Source organism: Bos indicus x Bos taurus, chromosome 18 (assembly GCF_003369695.1).
Source record: "Bos indicus x Bos taurus breed Angus x Brahman F1 hybrid chromosome 18, Bos_hybrid_MaternalHap_v2.0, whole genome shotgun sequence".
Taxonomy (NCBI): Eukaryota; Metazoa; Chordata; class Mammalia; order Artiodactyla; family Bovidae; genus Bos; species Bos indicus x Bos taurus.
Genome location: NC_040093.1, coordinates 44,153,113 through 44,173,331, shown reverse-complemented (window position 1 = coordinate 44,173,331; position 20,219 = coordinate 44,153,113). Strand labels below are relative to the sequence as shown.

Genomic DNA, 20,219 nt, shown 5'->3' with positions numbered 1-20,219 from the left:
TTGATTTGCTCAAAGCAATAAACTTCTATTATTTAGATTTTTAAAAAATATATATCTTTTATAAGATACTAAGATATCTTTTGTAACTTTCAGTTATGATTGCCTTTGACAGAAAGATTTATTATCAAAACCAAAAAATAACCATAATTAAAAGAAAATAGATTGGGAATGTTTTATTGCCAATATAATGGACATAGAGTTAATATTCCTATAAAAATAATTTGATAATTTGATGAGATCTCATTAGTTGATAATTAAATAAAATGTAAAAGCTGAAATTCACAAAAGAAGTCAGTAAACGACATTCAGAATGATATGCAACTTTAATAATAATTCAGTTGCAGTGTGGTTCATTTTTATCTATTAGAAAAATTTTTTAAATTTGATGCTTAATTTATGCAAATTTATGGTGAAATTGGAATTCACATAGCTTTGTAATTGATACAGATATTTTGGAAAGCAATTTGGTGGCACGTGGCATATTTGGGTATAAAAACTTTATTACAATAACCCAAATATGGCAAAAGTAATATACCCAAAGATATTTCTCTTGCTGTATCTAAGAGGGAAAATTGGAAACAGCACAATTTATTATCATATCTATATTGGATGAACTGTTGTAGGCATTAAAAAGACTTTGAAGACTGATAATATGTTAATAATGGTGGAAAAGCATAATTCAAAATTAAGATCCCAGTAAAGTGGTTAAGAGAACAGGCTCTGGTACCACACTACTTGGGTTAGAATCTTGGTTCATGTTACTTATTAAGTGTTAATAATTTCGGTGCATCTCATTTGCTTCATCTTTAAATATGGGATAATAATAGGGCTTTGATAAGAATGAATCGAGTTATAATATGTAAAGTGCTTAAAACTGTGCCTGGCATATAATACATGTTTAGCATATAATAAGCACTTAACAAATGTTTTTATAACTATACTTTTTTCATAGCAGTTTGGAAATATACTTAAGAAAAATACTAAAAGGAAATAGGTTGTTTTAGGGTAGCACAATTGCTTTTCTTGCCTTTGTTTTTTTTATAGTTTTTGTCATATGAATGTATTACTTTAAAATTCTTTTGGTATATTTAATGTAGTATTGTATCAGCTTTCTGAAAGTTTGTTGTTAAAGATTTATAAAATTGCTTTAATACTTTGCTTACTGTGAGATTTGGTAGACAATGAAATACAGCATGGTTCTTGAAATTAAGTATTTACAGACCATTTTTTTATTTCAAAACTTTGAAGTATCTGAAAAGGATAAAATCTTTTGCTTTGTGGGTCATGATGTTTTTAGTACAGCATTTGAATTATCTAAATAGATTTAAGATACTTAAAAGCAACTTGTAAATTCTCTTTCTATCTTTTTGTTGCCTGAATATATTATGATTTTGCTCCCTCTACTGGAAGAGGGTCAAGCATCTTGGACCTTGGGGAAAAACTACTGATCAAACCCAGGATCATCTATTCACTTTTAATGTATATTTCTGACTAGTTTGACTAATTAATTTGTCCAGCATATAATTGAAGTTATTAAATCTGAAATTTATTAACTTATTTCCTTATTTTTTCTAAGGGTTTTTTTTAAATTCATGTTTTCCTAAACATGTTCTACTGACTTTAAAAAGAAGACTCTTCTTCTATAGATTTGAAATGAATGGAGAATAATTATAAATATCTAAAATAGTCCCCAATACTAATATTTAGATATTAGTACTAAATCTAATACTAATACTCAACCTTAATGCTATCTGAGAGAAATTCTTTTCACACCAGTTCATCAGCCTTTAATAAATCATCTCATCTACACTGATACATTCATAAGGCTTTATTTAAATCTACTCATCTTCTTGTTTCAGCGTTTGTTTCATTTTGCTAACTTCTTATTCTTTTTGTTACATGTTTAAAAACTGATAAAGGGCAAATGTTTTTGAATACTTATCTGATTTACTGCAAGTCTGTTCTCAAGTTTCCTATTACTTCTTTGTGTTAAGACTTAGAGTTGTGAGTTTCTGATTGTGGGGGTGGAGAGAAGAGATGGACTGGTAGAGAAGATAGGAGATTATAATATGGTTAATAAGGATTGGATATAGATTTTATATGTATAGAATTATGTCAGATATCCCAATATGTGAAATCAAACTATTCAGTATGTTTAATTTATGATAAATTTTGGCAGAGCATATGTAAGTCTTTTATCAGAATTTTTTGGCATTTTCTGAACGATAATGGTTACTACATAGCCAAAATGTTGTATTATTACAGTTTTCCCCAAGTTCTATGAAAAGAAATTTTTTCTTAGGTTTTTTTTTTTTTCCTAAGTCTCTTGCTTAAATGCAATAATTTCATTTCAGACTAAATTAGCATTATTAATTATGTGTATAGAAGTTAACAGATTAAAAACTAAGAAAGTGGCATAATTTTTGTTTTATTAGAATTTTTAAAAGGACACATATTGTTATAGCCAAAACAAGATATGAATTAATCTGTCGTTGGAAAACTCATGGATGGCACTCTATAATTTTAGAAAGCTTCACTGAGAATATTAAGTATGTAAAGAGTATCTGTAAGCCTTGTGTTTTCTTATTCCCCAATTGAGGTGGAGTATTTGTGGATACAATTTCAAAATCCTAGAATCTGTGTCAGTCATTAAAAACTGAATATTGCTGAGAAAATTTTATAATTGACTCTAGAATTTTACCATTTAAAAAAGAGAAAAGAAAAAAAGTGAGGTGCTACAGGAAGCATTTCTAAATGTAAATACAAAACATAATAGAGAAAATACTAACTTATTTTCATCTCTGGTTGTTAGAGCAGAGGAATATTGAGAGAATAATACCATAAAAATTTCCTAGCTCTTTTATGATAAATACTGCTCTTTAGTGACATAGAATCTTTCATTTTTGTCTGATTATTTGTTAAGTGGGAACACTGTATGGAGCACTGTGTGATCTTTCAATGTTTGTAAATTAAATTTACTGTAAAAGTTCTATAGCAGTGAAAGATATGTGGGATAGCTAAAATAGCTATCAGCATAGGAAATAGAATTTTAGGATGTATGTAATTGTACATAATTCCTTTTTGGCTTTTGTATTCTGATGAATTTATAACTTTATTTACTACCTTGAATTTTTTTTTTAAATTTTCCCTGAAGGTAGGGAAACCTGCCTTTTTTATAAGCTTTAAAAAAACTTAGAGAAAGATTTGAACAGCTTCTGTAAGGCACATTTTAAAATACTGGATTTGGGGGAATTCCCCAGTGGTCCATACTCTGCACTTTTCACTGCCAAGGGCCTGGGTTCATCTCTGATTGAGAAACTAAGATCCCACAGGCCACACAGTGTGGCCAAATAAATAAATAAGAAAATATTGGGCTTCTTTTCTGACAAAAAACTTAATACATAATTATTATTTAAAAATTGAACAACATAGAAAACAGATGAAAAATAAGTTACTTGTAATATCACTATGAGAAGATACCATTGTTGACATTCTGTAAGTTTCCAATGAGATCAGCTGTCTGTCTCTTCCCTATGTATTTTTGCATTTTTAAGAACAAAGTTGGGATCATATAGTTTATGCTGTTTGGCAAATTGCTTTTTTGTAGTTATTATTATTGTAACAAATTATTGTTACATTTTGCAACAAATTAATATGTTGCAGGCATTTTTTCATGTCCTAAAATATTTTTCTGAAAATGATTTTAAATGGCTAAAAGTTTGCCATCTTAAGTTTGCTAAGGGTGCTGAGTGCTAAGTCACTTCAGTTGTGTCCACCTCTTTGTGACCCTGGGGACTGTAGCCCGCCAGGCTCCCTTATCCATGGGTTTCTCCAGGCAAAAATACTGAAGTGAGTTGCCATTCCCTTCTCCAGGGGGGTCTTCCTGACCCAGGGATTGCACCTGTGTCTCTTATGTCTCCTGCCTTCACTGGCCAGCCGGTTCTTTACCACTAGCACCTGGGAAGCCCAAGGTTGCTAAAATGCGATATAAAAGTAAAGCTGTTATTGAGATCTGGGAAAAATCTGAGTCAAGGTAATTAAAATATTTTATATTTTTGTTGTATTTATTACTATAATAGTTCAATTTGAAGTAGGTATGTGATAGTAAGCAAAAATTAGAATATGCCCTATGATAGAGCCTTATGTTTGTGCCAACACCGTTCTAAATACTTAATATATGTTATTAACACATTGATCCTCCACAGCAGTCCTTTTATTTGGAGTTAGTTAACTCCTCCAGTTTCCATTTGAGGAAACTGAGGTACAGAAAAGTTAAGTAATATACCCAAAGTCACACCTGACTAGATTCAAATCAGATTTAGCTCCATTATATATGGTCTTAACTACTTTCACTTTCCTTCAGAGTATATTAATGCAGTGTGATGTTTACCAATAATACACTAAGTGATTCCTCCCTTCTCACCCTGCCCCTCCCCCAACCCCTTCAGAAATATACCTTACTGATGAAATAAAAACTTGCTTTAGAGTCTTTAAGTGAAGGCCATTCATCTCATGTATTCTGGCAATATTGACAGATAGTTTATCCGTTACCAGAGGGAAAGACAACCCCAAAACAAAGAACAAAAGTAAAGTGAAATAGCTATTGCTTCCAAAAGTGTTTTGACTTTTTAAAGAATAAGACTGTGTTTTAGATGATAATAACAAATGCCCTAAAGGTAAACCTCATAATTACCTTCAAATATTTGAAGAACCTTAGAGGCTAGAATTGCATCTACCAAGTGGAAGTCACAGAAAAGTAGATTAGTATAAGGAAGTTTGAAGTAAAACACTTGCACTGAAAGCCAGGAGGTGGAAAATGGACTAAATTGGTAGGTTCTTTTCAGCTATTCTGTGGTTGTAATTTTGAGTTTCTTAGTGAGATGTATTATTCATATTGCCTGTTTAGCTCCTGAGTGGCAATTACAAATAATGAAGAAAGGTAAAGATATGTGACAAGTTACCTGCTATCCAGGAATACCTGGGAATTATTTATCACAGATGGGTAAATTTTCCAGATAGTGGAAGTATGTTCTATTAAGCTTTAAAACCTTTAATTATATGGCTTTCTCCCAACCCCCACCCCAAGAGTGATGGTAATGGTGGTAGAATGATCAGTTAAGAAAAGATGAAAAAACTCTTAAAGTTTTATAGGGAGGTCCTATATGTTCAAATTTGTAATGATTATTGTTACACCTCCAGGAATCACCCTCACTTAAGTAAGGATTTTAGATATTTGAAAGTTATCTTAGAAGCACAACTAATTTTTCCTGTAAATGAAATTACTATTAAAAAACAAAGCGGAAAACTTCCTAAAACTGAATGTAAATCTAAAGCAAGAAATTTGCTATACTTTGCTCAAAGCCATTGAGTTCCGAGGATCCTGAGGTCTTTGCTAGTTATTTTTGGTTTGGGGTTTTGTTAATAGTGGTAACTTTTCCTACATCAAAAAGCCAACATATAATGAGTAATTTCAAAATTTGTCATTCCATTTATGTCCCAGACAAAAAGAAGAGAAAAAAATGACCTAACTAGTATTTAGATTGTTTTATTGAATAATTTAAATTCTTATAAAGTAACATCCCTCTATTTATCAAAATTTATTTGCATCTTTATACATTTGGTATGCTATTGCTTATAAGAAGTTGCAAAATTCTTAGTTGTCTAAGCTAATACACAAAATAGAATTCTGTGAAGGAATTTCCTGTTCAGTTGGTTTTTGTTTTTTCAGATAAAGTGGACTAAGTTTTTTCGTTTTGACATTTCTGTTGAATCTTCTAGATTAAAATGTTCTGTTTGGACTGGAAATTTGTGTAATATTAGCTACTTCTGAAATATCTTAATTATTAAACTGTGTATTATATTGTATTAGAGGGATTGAGTTCTGCACTGAGTAATGACATTCTAGTTGTTAACAGTAGCTTTAAGGCTGTTGACTTCTAACTTGCATACTTAAGGGTGAGAGGTGAACAGGAAGTGAATTCCAGGGGTGGGGAAGAGGCGGCAGTTGGTGAGAAATTTGTGGATTTGTGCAGTGTGTGAAGAGTATGAGATTCAAGCCAAACTTCAAAGTAGGTCTAACAGAGTTTATTGTATTCAGTTTTTTTGCTTTTGTGTTTTACTCTTTCTTGCTATTTTTTTAAATGAAAGTGCAGTTGATCATATAAGTTACAGCTATAGCATTGTAGTTAATTTTATTGAGGTGCATTCCCAAATGCCTTAGAACTACTCAGTCATTTATCCTTATTAATGTCTGAAATTGAAAAAATTGTGTTTGGGGCTACTGAACCATCAAACTTTATTCCTGTTATGATAATATGAATACTTTGGAATATTTAAATATGAGAGATCAGGTTTCTTTATTTGGATAGTTGGACTGAAATGATTTTAAACTACTGAAATATTTTAATGCAATATGCTATCAATAATACATGGAAGGAGATGGTAAGCACACAGGAAGCTTAGACTGCAGTTTTCAGTTAAATAAAATCTGGTAATTTACTATAGGCAACTATGCAAATAATAACTTGCACATTTATTATGCAAATAATACCTTACAAATTATGAAAGGAGGGTAGTCTTTTTTGTATTGACGTTTTATATTATTTGCAATATTATATTCATTTCAGGTATACAACATAGTGATTCAATATTTTTATGGATTATATTGCATTTAAAGTTATTATGAGGTAATAAGGGCTAAGAGCCAATCTTTAAGCAAAGTTTTTTGCTAGATTAATGTACACTTGTGTACCTGAAGAGTTTATGTTGAACATTTCCTAGAATTATAGAATTTTAGAGCTGGATAATATTTCACCCTATCCTAATACAAAAAGCAAAAACAGGTCATTTTGCTTGCTGTCATACAACTGGCTAACATTCCTTCTTATAGTTTAAACGCTATAGTATTTAAGCGTGATCAGAAATGAGAATGGCCAGGCATTTAAAATTAATGTGTTATAAGTATTGATATTTTTTGAGTTGCTCAGTTTTGTTTTTGTGTGGGATTTTTTTTGTATATCTTTCAATGTATTTTAAGTTTTTAACCATACTTCTAGTGTTAAAAAATGCACACTTATTGTATCTGTCAAATATAGATATAAACTGTGTATGTGTGAATGACTGAATTTTGTGTAACATCCGTGTTTTAGAAATGTTGCATTTTTGCTGCTTCTGTTTGTTCAGCATTTATTAGGTATCTACCAGGTGTAAGATGGAGAAGGTGATGGCACCCCACTCCAGTACTCTTGCCTGAAAAATCCCATGGACAGAGGAGCCTGGTAGGCTGCAGTCCATGGGGTCGCTAAGAGTCAGACACAACTGAACGACTTCACTTTCACTTTTCACTTTCATGCATTGGAGAAGGAAATGGCAACCCACTCCAGTGTTGTTGCTTGGAGAATCCCAGGGACGAGGGAGCTTGGTGGGCTGCCGTCTATGGGGTTGCACAGAGTCGGATACTACTGAAGCGACTTGGCAGCAGCAGCAGCAGGTGTAAGAGATTGTGCTGGGCACTGAGGTTGCAAAAATGAACCAGATATGGTCCTTTGCCTTTGAACAACTCAAACTGAAAATTAAGTCATACTTTCCCATTGATCTGTATTGTAATTTCAGAGGTGTTCTCTTTTCAGTTGTGATTCAGTTGACAGGTTTCTATCACTCCTTAGCTCTCCAACTAAGTGATTTTGAATGAGTGATAATTATAAACAATTCATTTCCTTGATCCATCCTATTTAAAGAAGGTATTCCTCTGAGTTTCTAAGATTAACTCTTTGTTACAGGACATTTTGTCATTCTGTATCTACTTGATCCTTTGTATGCGTTTATATCCGTATTATAATGTATGTACATATAATATCCAACTGCTCTTGTAAATGGCAGAGTCAAGAAAGCAGGCCCTTTTCTTTTGAGCTTCTAATCTGTTTAATTTTATTACAAACTATTATGTTACAGAACTGTTTTAAAAAAAACTATGTGATTCAACTTTTAGCACTACTTTTTTTTTTTTTTATGTCAAAAGAGACATAAGTAATTACTGAGAGATACATTATACTTAAAAGATTACATTGCTAGATAAATTTCCTAGGATTTTTTCCCTCTAAATACCTCAAATGAAAGTAAGACTTTCAGAAGTAATTTTTAAAAATTAATGTGGTAAATAAACATTGAATTTAATTAGAAATAGAAATAATAAAACATTTGCATAATATTTTAAGTGGTTTACTTACATTGTTTGAATTTTTTAGTAATAACCTGAGGTATATATAAGTTGGTATTATTTCTCAGAGTTTATAGATTAAGTACTTGAGGTATCAAGAGGGAAAGTAACCTATCTAAAAATCTTTAAATTCATTGTGTTTTTTACCACATCAACTCATAAGAGCATAAACAACAAATATATTCATTGAGCACCTGGTGTTTATATATCAGGTACTGTGCTGGGTACTGACATTACAAATACAAAGAGACCTCTAAGGCTACGCTTGCAAATCTGTATTTTTGTTATATTGCAAGAATAAAGATGACTTTCAGTAAACTTAAGCAATATTAGAAATATGAATATTATGAATTTTTAAACTGTTTATATTTATAGTAATATTTACTTTTCCTGACTTTTTATTTAGGAAAAAAATAAAGTCAACTTAGGAGTTGAAAGGATAATATAGTGGACATCCATGTACCATCACATAGACTCACTAGTTTTTTGCTTGCTTCATTTGTCTTCTTACTCTGTTTTCATTTTAAATAAAAGTTACTTTTCCTATGTAATAAAACTTATCGTCAATAACAATATCATATGACCAAAATTCAGATACCTTTTAATTATCCTAGTAATTTTTATAGATATTTATTTTAAAATACAGGATCCAGTCAAAGATCAGGCATTGCATTTAGTTATGTCTTGTTAATATTCTGTATCCTAATACAGGGGTTTTCATGCCTTTTTGTTTTCTTTTCCAATGTCATCATTTTTTAAAAAAGTCTAGACCCTGTCTGTTTTTATCTAATTGTTTCTTCATACTTCAAATTAAACATTTCTTGGTGAGGGTGCCACATAGATGTACTTCTCTTGGGTCACATTAGGTCATATTAGGAGTTTGTCTCATTAATGGTGATGCTAAGTTTTATCACCTATTAAAATTACCTTCAGACTTCCCTGGTGGCTCAGACGGTAAAGCGTCTGTCTGTAATGCGAGAGACTTGGGTTCAATGCCTGGGTCAGGAAGATTCCCTGGAGAAGGAAATGGCAACCCATTCCAGTACTCTTGCCCAGAAAATCCCATGGAGGAGGGGCCTGATGTCCATGGGATTGCAAAGAGTCAGACACAACCGAGTGACTACACTTTGTTTCTTTCTAAAATTACCTTCACTCCTTTTTAATTAGTAAGTGGGATTTGGCTATAAAGAGTTGGATCCATAGGTTAAAAAACACTGAATATGTTATAGTCATTTGCCCTTATTCTTTTTGAATATTTGCCAGTGGGAATCTTTGCAAGCCAACCCTGTGCCCTTCTAATGTGTCCTCTTTCTTCTCTAAATACTTCTACTTTCTGGTGTAAGAAGATGTATTTAATTGCTTTGCCTCAGACCTGGAATCAGCCATTTCTTTAAGGAGCTCATTTGCTTTGCTTATACTATGCAATGTAATGGATCTGAGTACTATTTGTAATTTCTTAGTTGGGTTTTTGTGTTAGAACCTTGAGATCCAGAAATTTTTGATTCACTTTCATAAGTACTTTGTCACCATCTAGTATTTCATGTGGTGCTATGTTATGTACGAAATAAAATGTGGTCCTTGCTTGGTATTTGATTTAGGTTAAACTCATGTTGAACAGAGGGGTTTGAGTTTTCTTTTTATAAGGTAGATAGAAATTTTTGAGAGCATACTATATGCTAAGCACTAATATAGTTGTAGTTCTGACAGCTTTGTTTATAAGACATTCATTTGTTTATGAATTCAGTAAATATATTCTGAACACCTGTCATATGAACAAAGTTAGTGGAGGTGATGGAATTCCAGCTGAGCTATTTAAAATCCTAAAAGATTATGCTGTTTAAGTGTGGCACTCAATATGCCAGCAAATTTGGAAAACTTAGCAGTGGCCACAGGACTGAAAAAGTTTTCATTCCAATCCCAAAGAAGGACAATGCCAAAGAATGTTCAAACTACTGCACAACTACACTCATTTCACATGTTAGCAACGTAATGCCCAAATCTTTCAAGCTAGGCTTCAACACTACTTGAATTGAGAACTTCCAGATGGACCTGCTGCATTTAGAAAAGGTAGAGGAAACAGAGATCAAACTACCAATATCTGTTGGAACATACAGAAAGCAAGGGAATTCCAGAAAAACATCTACTTTTGCTTCATTGACTATGCTAAAGCCTTTGACTGTGTCGATCACAACAAACTGTGGAAAATTCCTAAAGAGATGGGAATACCAGACCACCTTACTTGCCTCCTGAGAAACCCATATGCAGGTCAAGAAGCAACATTTAGAACCGGACGTGGAACAATGAACTGGTTCCAAATTGGGAAAGAAGTACTTCAAGGCTGTATACAGTCACCCTGCTTGTTTAAATTCTATGCAGAGTACATCATGTGAAATCCCAGGCTGAATGAAGTTCAAACTGGAATCAAGATTGCCAGGAGAAATATCAGTAACCTCAATATGCAGATGACAACACCCTAATGGCAGAAAGTGACAAGAAACTAAAGAGCCTCTTGATAAAGGTGATCGGGGAGAGTGAAAAATCTGGCTTAAAACTCAACGTTCAAAAAATGAAGATCATGGCATCTGGTCCTGTCACTTCATGACAAATAGTCGGGGAAGTGGAAACAGTGACAGACTTTATTTTCTTGGGCTCCAGAATCACTGAAGGTGGTGACTGCAAGCATGAAATTAAAAGATACTTTCTCCTTGGAAGAAAAACTATGACAAACCTAGATAGCTTATTAAAAAGCAGAGACGTTACTTTGCCAGCAAAGGTCCTACGTATAGTCAAAGCTATGGTTTTTCCAGTAATCATGTACAGATGTGAGAGTTGGACCATAAAGAAAGCTGAGCGCTGAAGAATTGATGCTTTTGAATTGTGTTGGAGAAGACTCTTGAGAGTCTCTTGGACTGCAGAAAGATCAAACCAGTCAATCCTAAAGGAAATCAGTCGTGAATATTCGTTGGAAGGACCGATGCTGAAGCTCCAATACTTTGGCTACCTGATGTTAAGAACTGACTCAGTGGAAAAGACCCTAGTGGTGGGAAAGATTGAAGGCAGGAGGAGAAGGGGTCAGCAGAGGATGAGATGGTTGTATGGCATCACCGACTTGATGGACACGAGTTTGAGCAAGCTCCGGGACTTGGTGAAGGACAGGGAAGCCTGGTGTGCTGCAGTCCATAGGCTGCAAAGAGTCCGACATGACTGAGCGACTGAACAACAATGATTGGGAATCTACTGTTTGAGGTACTGAGGGAGATGCAGAGACAATGCCCATATACCGTTTTTATGACTCAAAACTTCTGTGAAACTGCCTAAAAAGGTGTCATGGGAAGTTAAACATGGGGTGGTTTTTTGTCCCTCTGGCTCCTGCATTCTTCTGTAGCCCTGTTGAAGACAATCCACTGGAACTAGGATTTGAGACTCCATCATCTTCCAGTTGCATTCCAATGCCCACTGCTAGCAAAGCTTAACATTGTGCCACTGGCAGAGAAAAATGTGTACAAGTTCCTTTATTGTAGTGCAGACAATGAAGTATAGATTTAGACCTGAGAGGTGATAAAGTGACATCTGGCATGTAAAGTAAGCCTTTGGTGAGGTACTGTTTAGTACTTTTTTTATTATTTTAGTGGTTGCTTTAAGATTAATGGTATACATCTTTGACTTATCACAGTTTACCTTCAGTTATAATATACATCTTCAGTATGAATACATATGACTGATATCACAGTGTACTTCCATTTCCCACCATCCTGGCCTTTGTACTTTTGTTGTTGTCTATGTAAGTTATAAACTCCACACTAAATTTCTACTAATGTTCCTTTAGGCAGTCAGCTATCTTTGAATACAATTTTATGAATAAGAAAAAAAAATATTTTATATTTAATTAAATGTCCAGTACTTTGGCCACCTCATGCGAAGAGTTGACTCATTGGAAAAGACTCTGATGCTGGGGGGGATTAGGGGCAGGAGGAGAAGGGGACGATAGAGGATGAGATGGCTGGATGGCATCACTGACTCGATGGACGTGAGTCTGAGTGGACAGGGAGGACAGGGAGGCCTGGTGTGCTGCGATTCATGGGGTCGCAAAGAGTCGGACACAACTGAGCGACTGAACTGAACTGAACTGATACCATTTCCAGTATTCTTCATTTCTTCATGTAGATGCTAGGTTTCTATCTGATACCATTTTTTCTGCTTGAAAGACTTCATTTAACATTTCTTGTAGTGCAGGTCTGATAGTCATGAATTCTTTTAATTTTTTGATGTCTAAAAAGTTTTACGACCTCTGTTTTTTAAAGACACTTTTGCTGGATATAGACTTCTAGGTTGACAGTGGTTTTTCTTTTTATCCTTTAAATATGTTGCTCTGCTGTCTTCGTTTTTGCCTTGTTTCTGGTGTGAAGACTTCTGTAATTCTTACTTTGTTCCTCTGTGTGTAACATATGTTTGTTCTCTGCTAACTTTTATAAATCTTCTTCTCTTTTATTATTTTTAAGCAGTTTGATTCTGATACTTGGTGTGATTTTCTTCATGTTTCTTGTGCATGAGTTTTGTTGAGCTTTTTAGATCTGTTCTTATAGTTTTTTGTCAAGCATGAACATTTTTCTTTGAAATTTTTTTGTTTTTGTTCTCAAATATAGGTATATTAGGCTGCTTGAAGTTGTACCACAGCTCACTCGTGTGTGTATATGTGTATGTGTATTTTTTTTAGCTTTTTCCTTGTCTTTAGTTCTGAGTTTTATTTTTGTTGTTTTGTGTTTGGATAGTTTTTATTAATTTGTATTCACTATTTTCTTTTGTTGTATAATCTGTTAATTCCAGCCAATGTATTTTTTAAATCTCATTTTCATTCATTTTATGTCTTCCATGTCTATACTTAGCAGGCTTAATCTTTCCTCTAATTTACTGAACATTTGAAATATAATTATACTATGTTACTTTTGCTTGTCTACTATATCTATTATCTGTCATTTCTGAGCCTGCTTCTATTGATTGATTTCTCTCCTTAATGTAGGTTGTATTTTCCTGCCACTTTGCCTGCCTGATAATTTTTGAATGGATGCCAGACATTGTGAATTTTACCATTTAGTGCTAGGAAAGTTTTGCATTTTCTATAAATATTCTTGAGTTTGTTCTGGGATAGAGTTAAGCTACTTGAAAATTGGTTTATAAGATCTGTTTTCAAGCTTTGGATGGACAGTCTTTAGGACTAATTTTCCCCCACAACTGACACAATAATAGCATTGTGAATTCTCTTTCCAATGCCTTGTGAAATAGAAAATTTTCCACTCTGGCTGAGGTGGACCATCCCTGGCCTTAGTGTGAAAGCGCGGTTCCTTTCAGGTGGCTTGTTTTGGGCCTTGGGGAACTTCACAAACTGGTAGTATTATTGATCAGTACTTACCTAAAGCCTTGGGAGGAGACCTTCTGAAGATCTCCAGAGGTCTTTCCCTGTGAAGCTCTCTCTGCTGCAGACTGTTCCCCTGCAAACTAGTAGCTTTGATTCCCCTGAACTCTCAGCTCTGTCTCCTCAACTCAGGCTGTGAGATTCCACCTGACTTTCTGATCTCCCTGTTCTGCAGCTTAAAGTAGGCTAATAGTCAGCCTTGGCTTGTTTCTCTTCTCTCAGGGGTTACTACCATGGGTTGCCTGATGTCCACCATCTAGAAATGATAGTTTTACATATTGTGTTTGGTTTTTTGGTTGTTTTAAGTGTGAGGATAAACCCAGTTCCTATTACTCCATCTTGGCTTTAATTGGAGGACTTAAAACACCATTTAATGACTATATGATAATTTATAATATAGAAGTAGTATGATTTATGTAGCCAGTTTGCCTTGTATAGTATAGCGAGTATCTTTGTAGATAAATTATTGTGTGTGCCTATAATTAGATTCCTAGAATATCAAGGTTAATGTACAGACTTTCCTTTAATGATTTATACAGTTATGAATAATAATAAGAATACAAGTAGCCAATAAACATTGAGCAGTTATACTTAAAAGATCATGTCTTTACATATTTTTTTCATTTAATTGTCAGAACACCTCTGAGGTAGATCTTATCTACTCTTTTTACAGATACTGACTTGAAGTACAGAATAATTATATAGCTTGTTCAGGGTCATACAGATAGTGTTGGATACATTTTTATATGTCATCACATTTTATCCTACTCTTCATTATGGCACCTTAATTTGTAATTTAAAAAAAAACCCAAAACTCAGGGTATCACAGTTTATAAGTCACAGAGCAAAGACAACATGGATTTGAGAAAACTAGATAGTGAGAAAAGATAAAGAGGGAATCCCTTGAAAGTCCAGTGGTTAGGGTTCTGTGCTGTCCCTGCCAAGGGCCTGAGTTCCATCCCTGGTTGGGGTACAAGTCTCACTCACCACCCCCCAAAAAAAGAGAAAGAAAAGGTAAATAATTGATGATTTTGTAATACATAATTCAGTAGTTTGCTTAGTTGTTTTAATAACTATTTACATAATATTTATTATAAAATAATCTTATATAATTCCAGGTTAAATTCATAAGCATCTTAGATATTGTAGTACTACAGGGAATGGTACTTTTTTTTTTAATCAGATAATCTGATTTCCAAAGTGTTGTATTTTATCTTGTAAAACTGCTGTTTTTGACTTTCTTTTTTTTCTTTTTTTGGCTTGACTCTGTTTCTTTGTAACTTACTCTTTCAGCACTTTCTTAATATTACTCATGTGGTTATATCTCTTACTGAATTGAGCCATAATTACTAGAAAGTTTAATTCATGAATTTTTGTCACCAGACAAATGAGCTATTTATGAAGAAGATAAATTAGTTTTTCTGTTCTTGGTATCTGTCATTCATTTCTCAGTTCCATTGTTGGATAATAAATATTTTGCAGGTTGATTTTTGAATGTCAGTTTCTTTTATAGAGTAGGAATAGCACTGACTTTGTAGTGAGGAGAACGAAGCTTGAATCCTAGCCCTGTTGTCTACTATCATAGTAGTCTTAGGCAAGCTTTCTCATCTGTAGTATGTGGCTGTATATTTTTTCTAACATTTTTGATTAATGTGACAGTAAATTTGAAAGTGCCCTGTAAATTGTAAACTCAGCTTATTATTTGATAATGATTCCTTGCTTCAAGGATTTTCAAAAAATATTATAACTAGAAAGACCTTTAATTATTAATCAACTTTTAAAAATCTTATCATTATAGAAACTGAAGCCCAAATATAAAGTCTGTATAACTTTTTAGTGGCATAATCTAAAATCTGATTCTATTTCCTTTTATTGTTCTTTTTCTTACCTAACATTTTTTTACACTCCCCTACTTTCTTATGTAACTATTTCTTAACTCATTTTTAAGCTGGCTTGTCCCTAGAATTTTTGAGTCCCAGGGAAAGAGTACAAATGTAAGCTCTTAAATTGTATGTCAAAATATTTAAAGTTGTGAAGTCAGTAAATTGTCAAATATGTTCTGTTCTTCTTTGAGAAACAGAAGCATTTGTTTGAAAATAGAATCCTTGGGCCCTATGGAGTCCCACACCCAGAATATGGCAGAAATGGGTCATTCTACTTTTCTTCCCACTCCTGTTGCTATCTTGTATTTCTGGTGGCCTCATGAACACAATATGGACTTCTCAGCCTGCATATCCAGGCTCCCCTTCGCTCTTGCCATCTCTTTACCCTTGCCATACAAAGTGTTCCTTGCCAAACAAGGACTTCCTTGAGAGAACAAACCTAGGGAATAGACCCAGGTGAGCTCTGCAAGTGAGTGTGAAACTGTTTTAGGTAGGGAATTCCTACATACCTGGAGCATGTTCTAGAAGAGGGAAGAAGTAGTACATTCTTTTGGCCTTGAGGAGGGGTGTGACACAGGAATCAAACCCTCTAAACTGTGCAGCTCAAGGAAGAGGGACTCCTCTTACCTGATGTAAAGAAAGATGTTTTCTTTACAAGCAATGACACAGACATGTGAAGTTTGTTGGTGAGAGCTGGTAAGTTAGTGCAGGATGTAGGTAGCTAGCTTGTCTAAGACCAAGAGAAAAATTTTCTCTTTATGGAAATCTTTATCATTATCCATACCTTGGGCTTTATATCTGTCAATTCAAGTATAGCTGATTTGAGAATTAAGAGTTTGTAGACTGTATAGTTTTAAAATTTTCTTAAAAACAAAGCTGTCTTGGGATTAAAGTGAAATTGTCCTATTAATACATATGTGTGTTCCAGTCAATGAATTGTTAGTATGGTAGTGGATTAGGACAAGTTATTTTCTAATGAAAAATATTCGGTATCCAAAAACAAATAAAAAGAAGTAAATAAATAAAAGTAGTAAATAAATGTTCTTTCATTTCAGTAGGTGTTAACATTTTGCCTTTTTTGCTCTAGTTATAGTTAAGTATGTAGATTTTATTGTTTTGGGTGGTATGATTTGAAAGTAAATTCCAGTCCTCACAAGACTTTACCTCTCAATACTTCATGTTAAAATCTCCTAAAGAATGAGAGATAGGTTTTTAAATACAACCATTATCACACCGAAGATCAGTGAGTTCAGTCGTTCAGTCGTGTCCAACTCTTCGCAACCCTATGGACTGCAGCACGCCAGGCTTCCCTATCCATCACTAACTCCTGGAGCATACTCAAACTCATTTGCATCGAGTTGGTGATGCCATCCCACCATCTCATCCCCTTTCGTCCCCTTCTTCTGCCTTTAATCTTTCCCAGCATCAGGGTCTTTTCCAGTGAGTCAGATCTTCGCATCAGGTGGCCAAAGTATTGGAGTTTCAGCTTCAGCATCAGTCCGTCCAATGAATATTCACGGCTGATTTCCTTTAGGATGGACTGGTTGGATCTCCTTGCAGTCCAAGGGACTCTCAAGAGTTCAAAAGCATCACTTCTTCGGCGCTCAGCTTTCTTCACAGTCCAACTCTCGCATCCATACATGACCACTGGAAAAACCATAGCCTTGACTAGATGGACCTTTGTTGACAAAGAAATGTCTCTGCTTTTGAATATGCTATCTAGGTTGGTTATAACTTTCCTTCCAAGGAGTAAGTGTCTTTTAATTTCATGGCTGCAGTCACCATCTGCAGTGATTTTGGAGCCCAAAAATTAAAGTCTGACACTGTTTCCACTGTTTCCCATCTATTTCCCATGAAGTGATGGGACCAGATGCCATGATTTTAGTTTTCTGAATGTTGAGCTTTAAGCCAACTTTTTCACTCTCCTCTTTCACTTTCATCAAGAGGCTTTTAGTTCCTCTTCACTTTCTGCCGTAAGGGTAGTGTCGTCTGCATATCTGAAGCTCATCACTTTTTCTGGGATCTGTTTCTATGGATTCAGGGATCTGAATTCAGGAATCCATATGGATTCTATGGATCTGTTTCACTACAAAGTCTTAGGCTGATTATTCTTTCTCCAATTTCTTGGTTCTTCTTTTTTCTCCTCCTCACTATTCCAGATTCTCCAAGATACTAGCTAAAGCTCTCCTAGCTTCTCGCTCTATATTTTCTACTTCTTTTATTTTATGGTATCCCAAGCTTTCTTATATCACTTTGTACAAGATACTCCCTAAATACATACCTTCTTTTTTTTTTTTTTCTTTAGCCATGGACTTTATCGTTTGAATATTTGCAATTATTATTCTATACACAAATGTTAATTTCTTACAAAACTCTGTATTCCATATTGCTAGGTCACTTCACTCTTCATTTTATGTCACATTTCCATCAAGAACTATTTCCCCAAATCACAATCTGCCTGATTGTGTGTTGTTGTTGTTCAGTTGCTAAATTGTGTATGACTCTGCGATGCCAGACACTAGCCCACCAGGCTCATCTGTCCATGAGATTTTCCAGGCAAGAATACTGGAGTGGGTTGCCATTTACTTCTCCACCAAATACATACCTTCTTAAATCTCGTTTAACATTTTTCATTTGAATGTAGACCTCTTTACGGATGGGCAGTGAGGGCTGATAACTTAGATGTACCTCCTCTAAATTACTGCCTCTGCTTTGTTCCACTTTAGTGCCAGGTTAATCTGGTATAGCTTTTATCGTAATTTTTCCTGCCCAACGTCTTCACTTAGCCTGGCACTCAAAGCCTCGTACATGACACCATAACTTCCCAAATCTCTCACTACTGTAAGTATCACTCATTCATTAAAATACAATGTTTCCTTTTCCTTAAAAAAGCAAAACAATTGAACCACAAATCACTATATACAAACACTTTTTTTTTCTGTAGCTATCTCTTTTAGTGACTGATACATGTAAGATTAAATAGGATAATATTTGTAAAAAGCTTAAGAAATAGGCACTCAAAAAATATTATAGCCAATTATCACACTATGCGCTGCATGAATTAGCTTGTTTTAATACTGAACACAATCTTTTAGCTGGTAGGAGAAGGCAGTGGCACCCCACTCCAGTACTCTTGCCTGGAAAATCCCATGGACGGAGGAGCCTGGTAGGCTGCAGTCCATGGAATCGCTAAGAGTCAGACACAACTGAGCGACTTCACTTTCACTTTTCACTTTCATGCGTTGGAGAAGGAAATGGCAACCCACTCCAGTGTTCTTGCCTGGAGAATCCCAGGGACGGTGGAGCCTGATGGGCTGCTGTCTATGGGGTCGCACAGAGTCAGACATGACTGAAGCGACTTAGCAGCAGTATTATATGCATTTTATGGATGAGGGCACTATAGTTTGGAAAGATTAACAAACTTGCCCAAAGTTACATGGCTGATATGTAACAGAAAGAAGTTTTAAACCCAAGATTGCCTAACTCCAGAGTCACTATTTTCTTTTTATTGTTAATGGTTATTTACATACTATTTTTAACATGGAGAAAATAAGCTAATCTTCATGAAATGAGATTAAAAATATATTCATATTTGCCTTATTTATTTGAAATCTCTCTTAAGGTTGAGAAGATGAAAAAATAGAAATGAATGGGTTTTTTCTTATTTTTTAAAAAATTGCAGTATAATTGCTTTACTGTCAGGTAAAGCAGGTATATGTATGCGTATATCCACTCTCTCTTGAACCAACTTCCCCCCGCCCCATCCCATCCATCTAGGTCACCACAGAGCACCCAGCTGAGCTCCCTGTGCTATGCAGCAGGTTCCCACTGGCCATCTGTGTTACACACAGTAGTGTTTATGTGTCAGTCCTGCTGTCCCAATATATGTCTCACCCACCCTTTCCCCCCATTTCCACATTGTCTGTTCTCTGCATCTGTGTCTCTATTCCTGCCCTGCAAACAGGCTCATCTGTAAAATCTTTCTGGATTCCATACATGGGCATTGTGTTGTTCAGTCGCTCAGTTGTGTCTGACTCTTTGTGACCTCATGGTTGCAGCACACCAGGCTTCCCTGTCCTTCACCATCTCCTGAAGTTTGCTCAAGCTCACATCCACTGAATCGGTGATACCGTCCAACCATCTCATTCTCTGTCATCCCCTTCTCCTCCTGCTGTCAGTTTTTTCCACCAACAGGGTCTTTTCCAATGAGTCAACTCTTTGCATCAGGTGGCCACAGTATTGGAGCTTCAGCTTCGGCATCAGTCCTTCCAATGAACATTCGGATTGATTTCCTGTAGGATTGACTGGTTGGATCTCCTTGTAGTTCACAGGGCTCTCAAGAGTCTTCTCTAACACCACAGTTTGAAAGCGTTGATTCTTTGGCTGTCAGCCTTCTTTATGGTCCACCTCTTACATTGGTACCTGACTGCTGGAAAAACCATAGCTTTGACTATATGGACCTTTGTTGGCAAAGTGATGTTTTTGCTTTTTAATATACTCTATAGGTTTGTCATAGCCATAGATATTGTGATTATCCTCATTGCGTAGATGATGCAACTGTACCAAACACTGGCTAGGTTTTAGAGATACAAATCGAATATGACCTTGACTTCTAAATAACTACAATATGCTTGGGCAAACATAGCAGTAAAATTACATATTATAAAAAGGAAGTGATATCTACACCGGATTTTGAATAAGATGTTTGCTT

General features: G+C 34.8%; 1 protein-coding gene across 10 annotated transcripts in view; it reads left to right on the top strand.

Annotated features, from left to right (window-relative positions):
* The window catches only part of CHD9 (chromodomain helicase DNA binding protein 9), a 224,888-nt gene that overhangs the window by 94,344 nt on the left and 110,325 nt on the right, over positions 1–20,219 (top strand). The window lies entirely within an intron of this gene.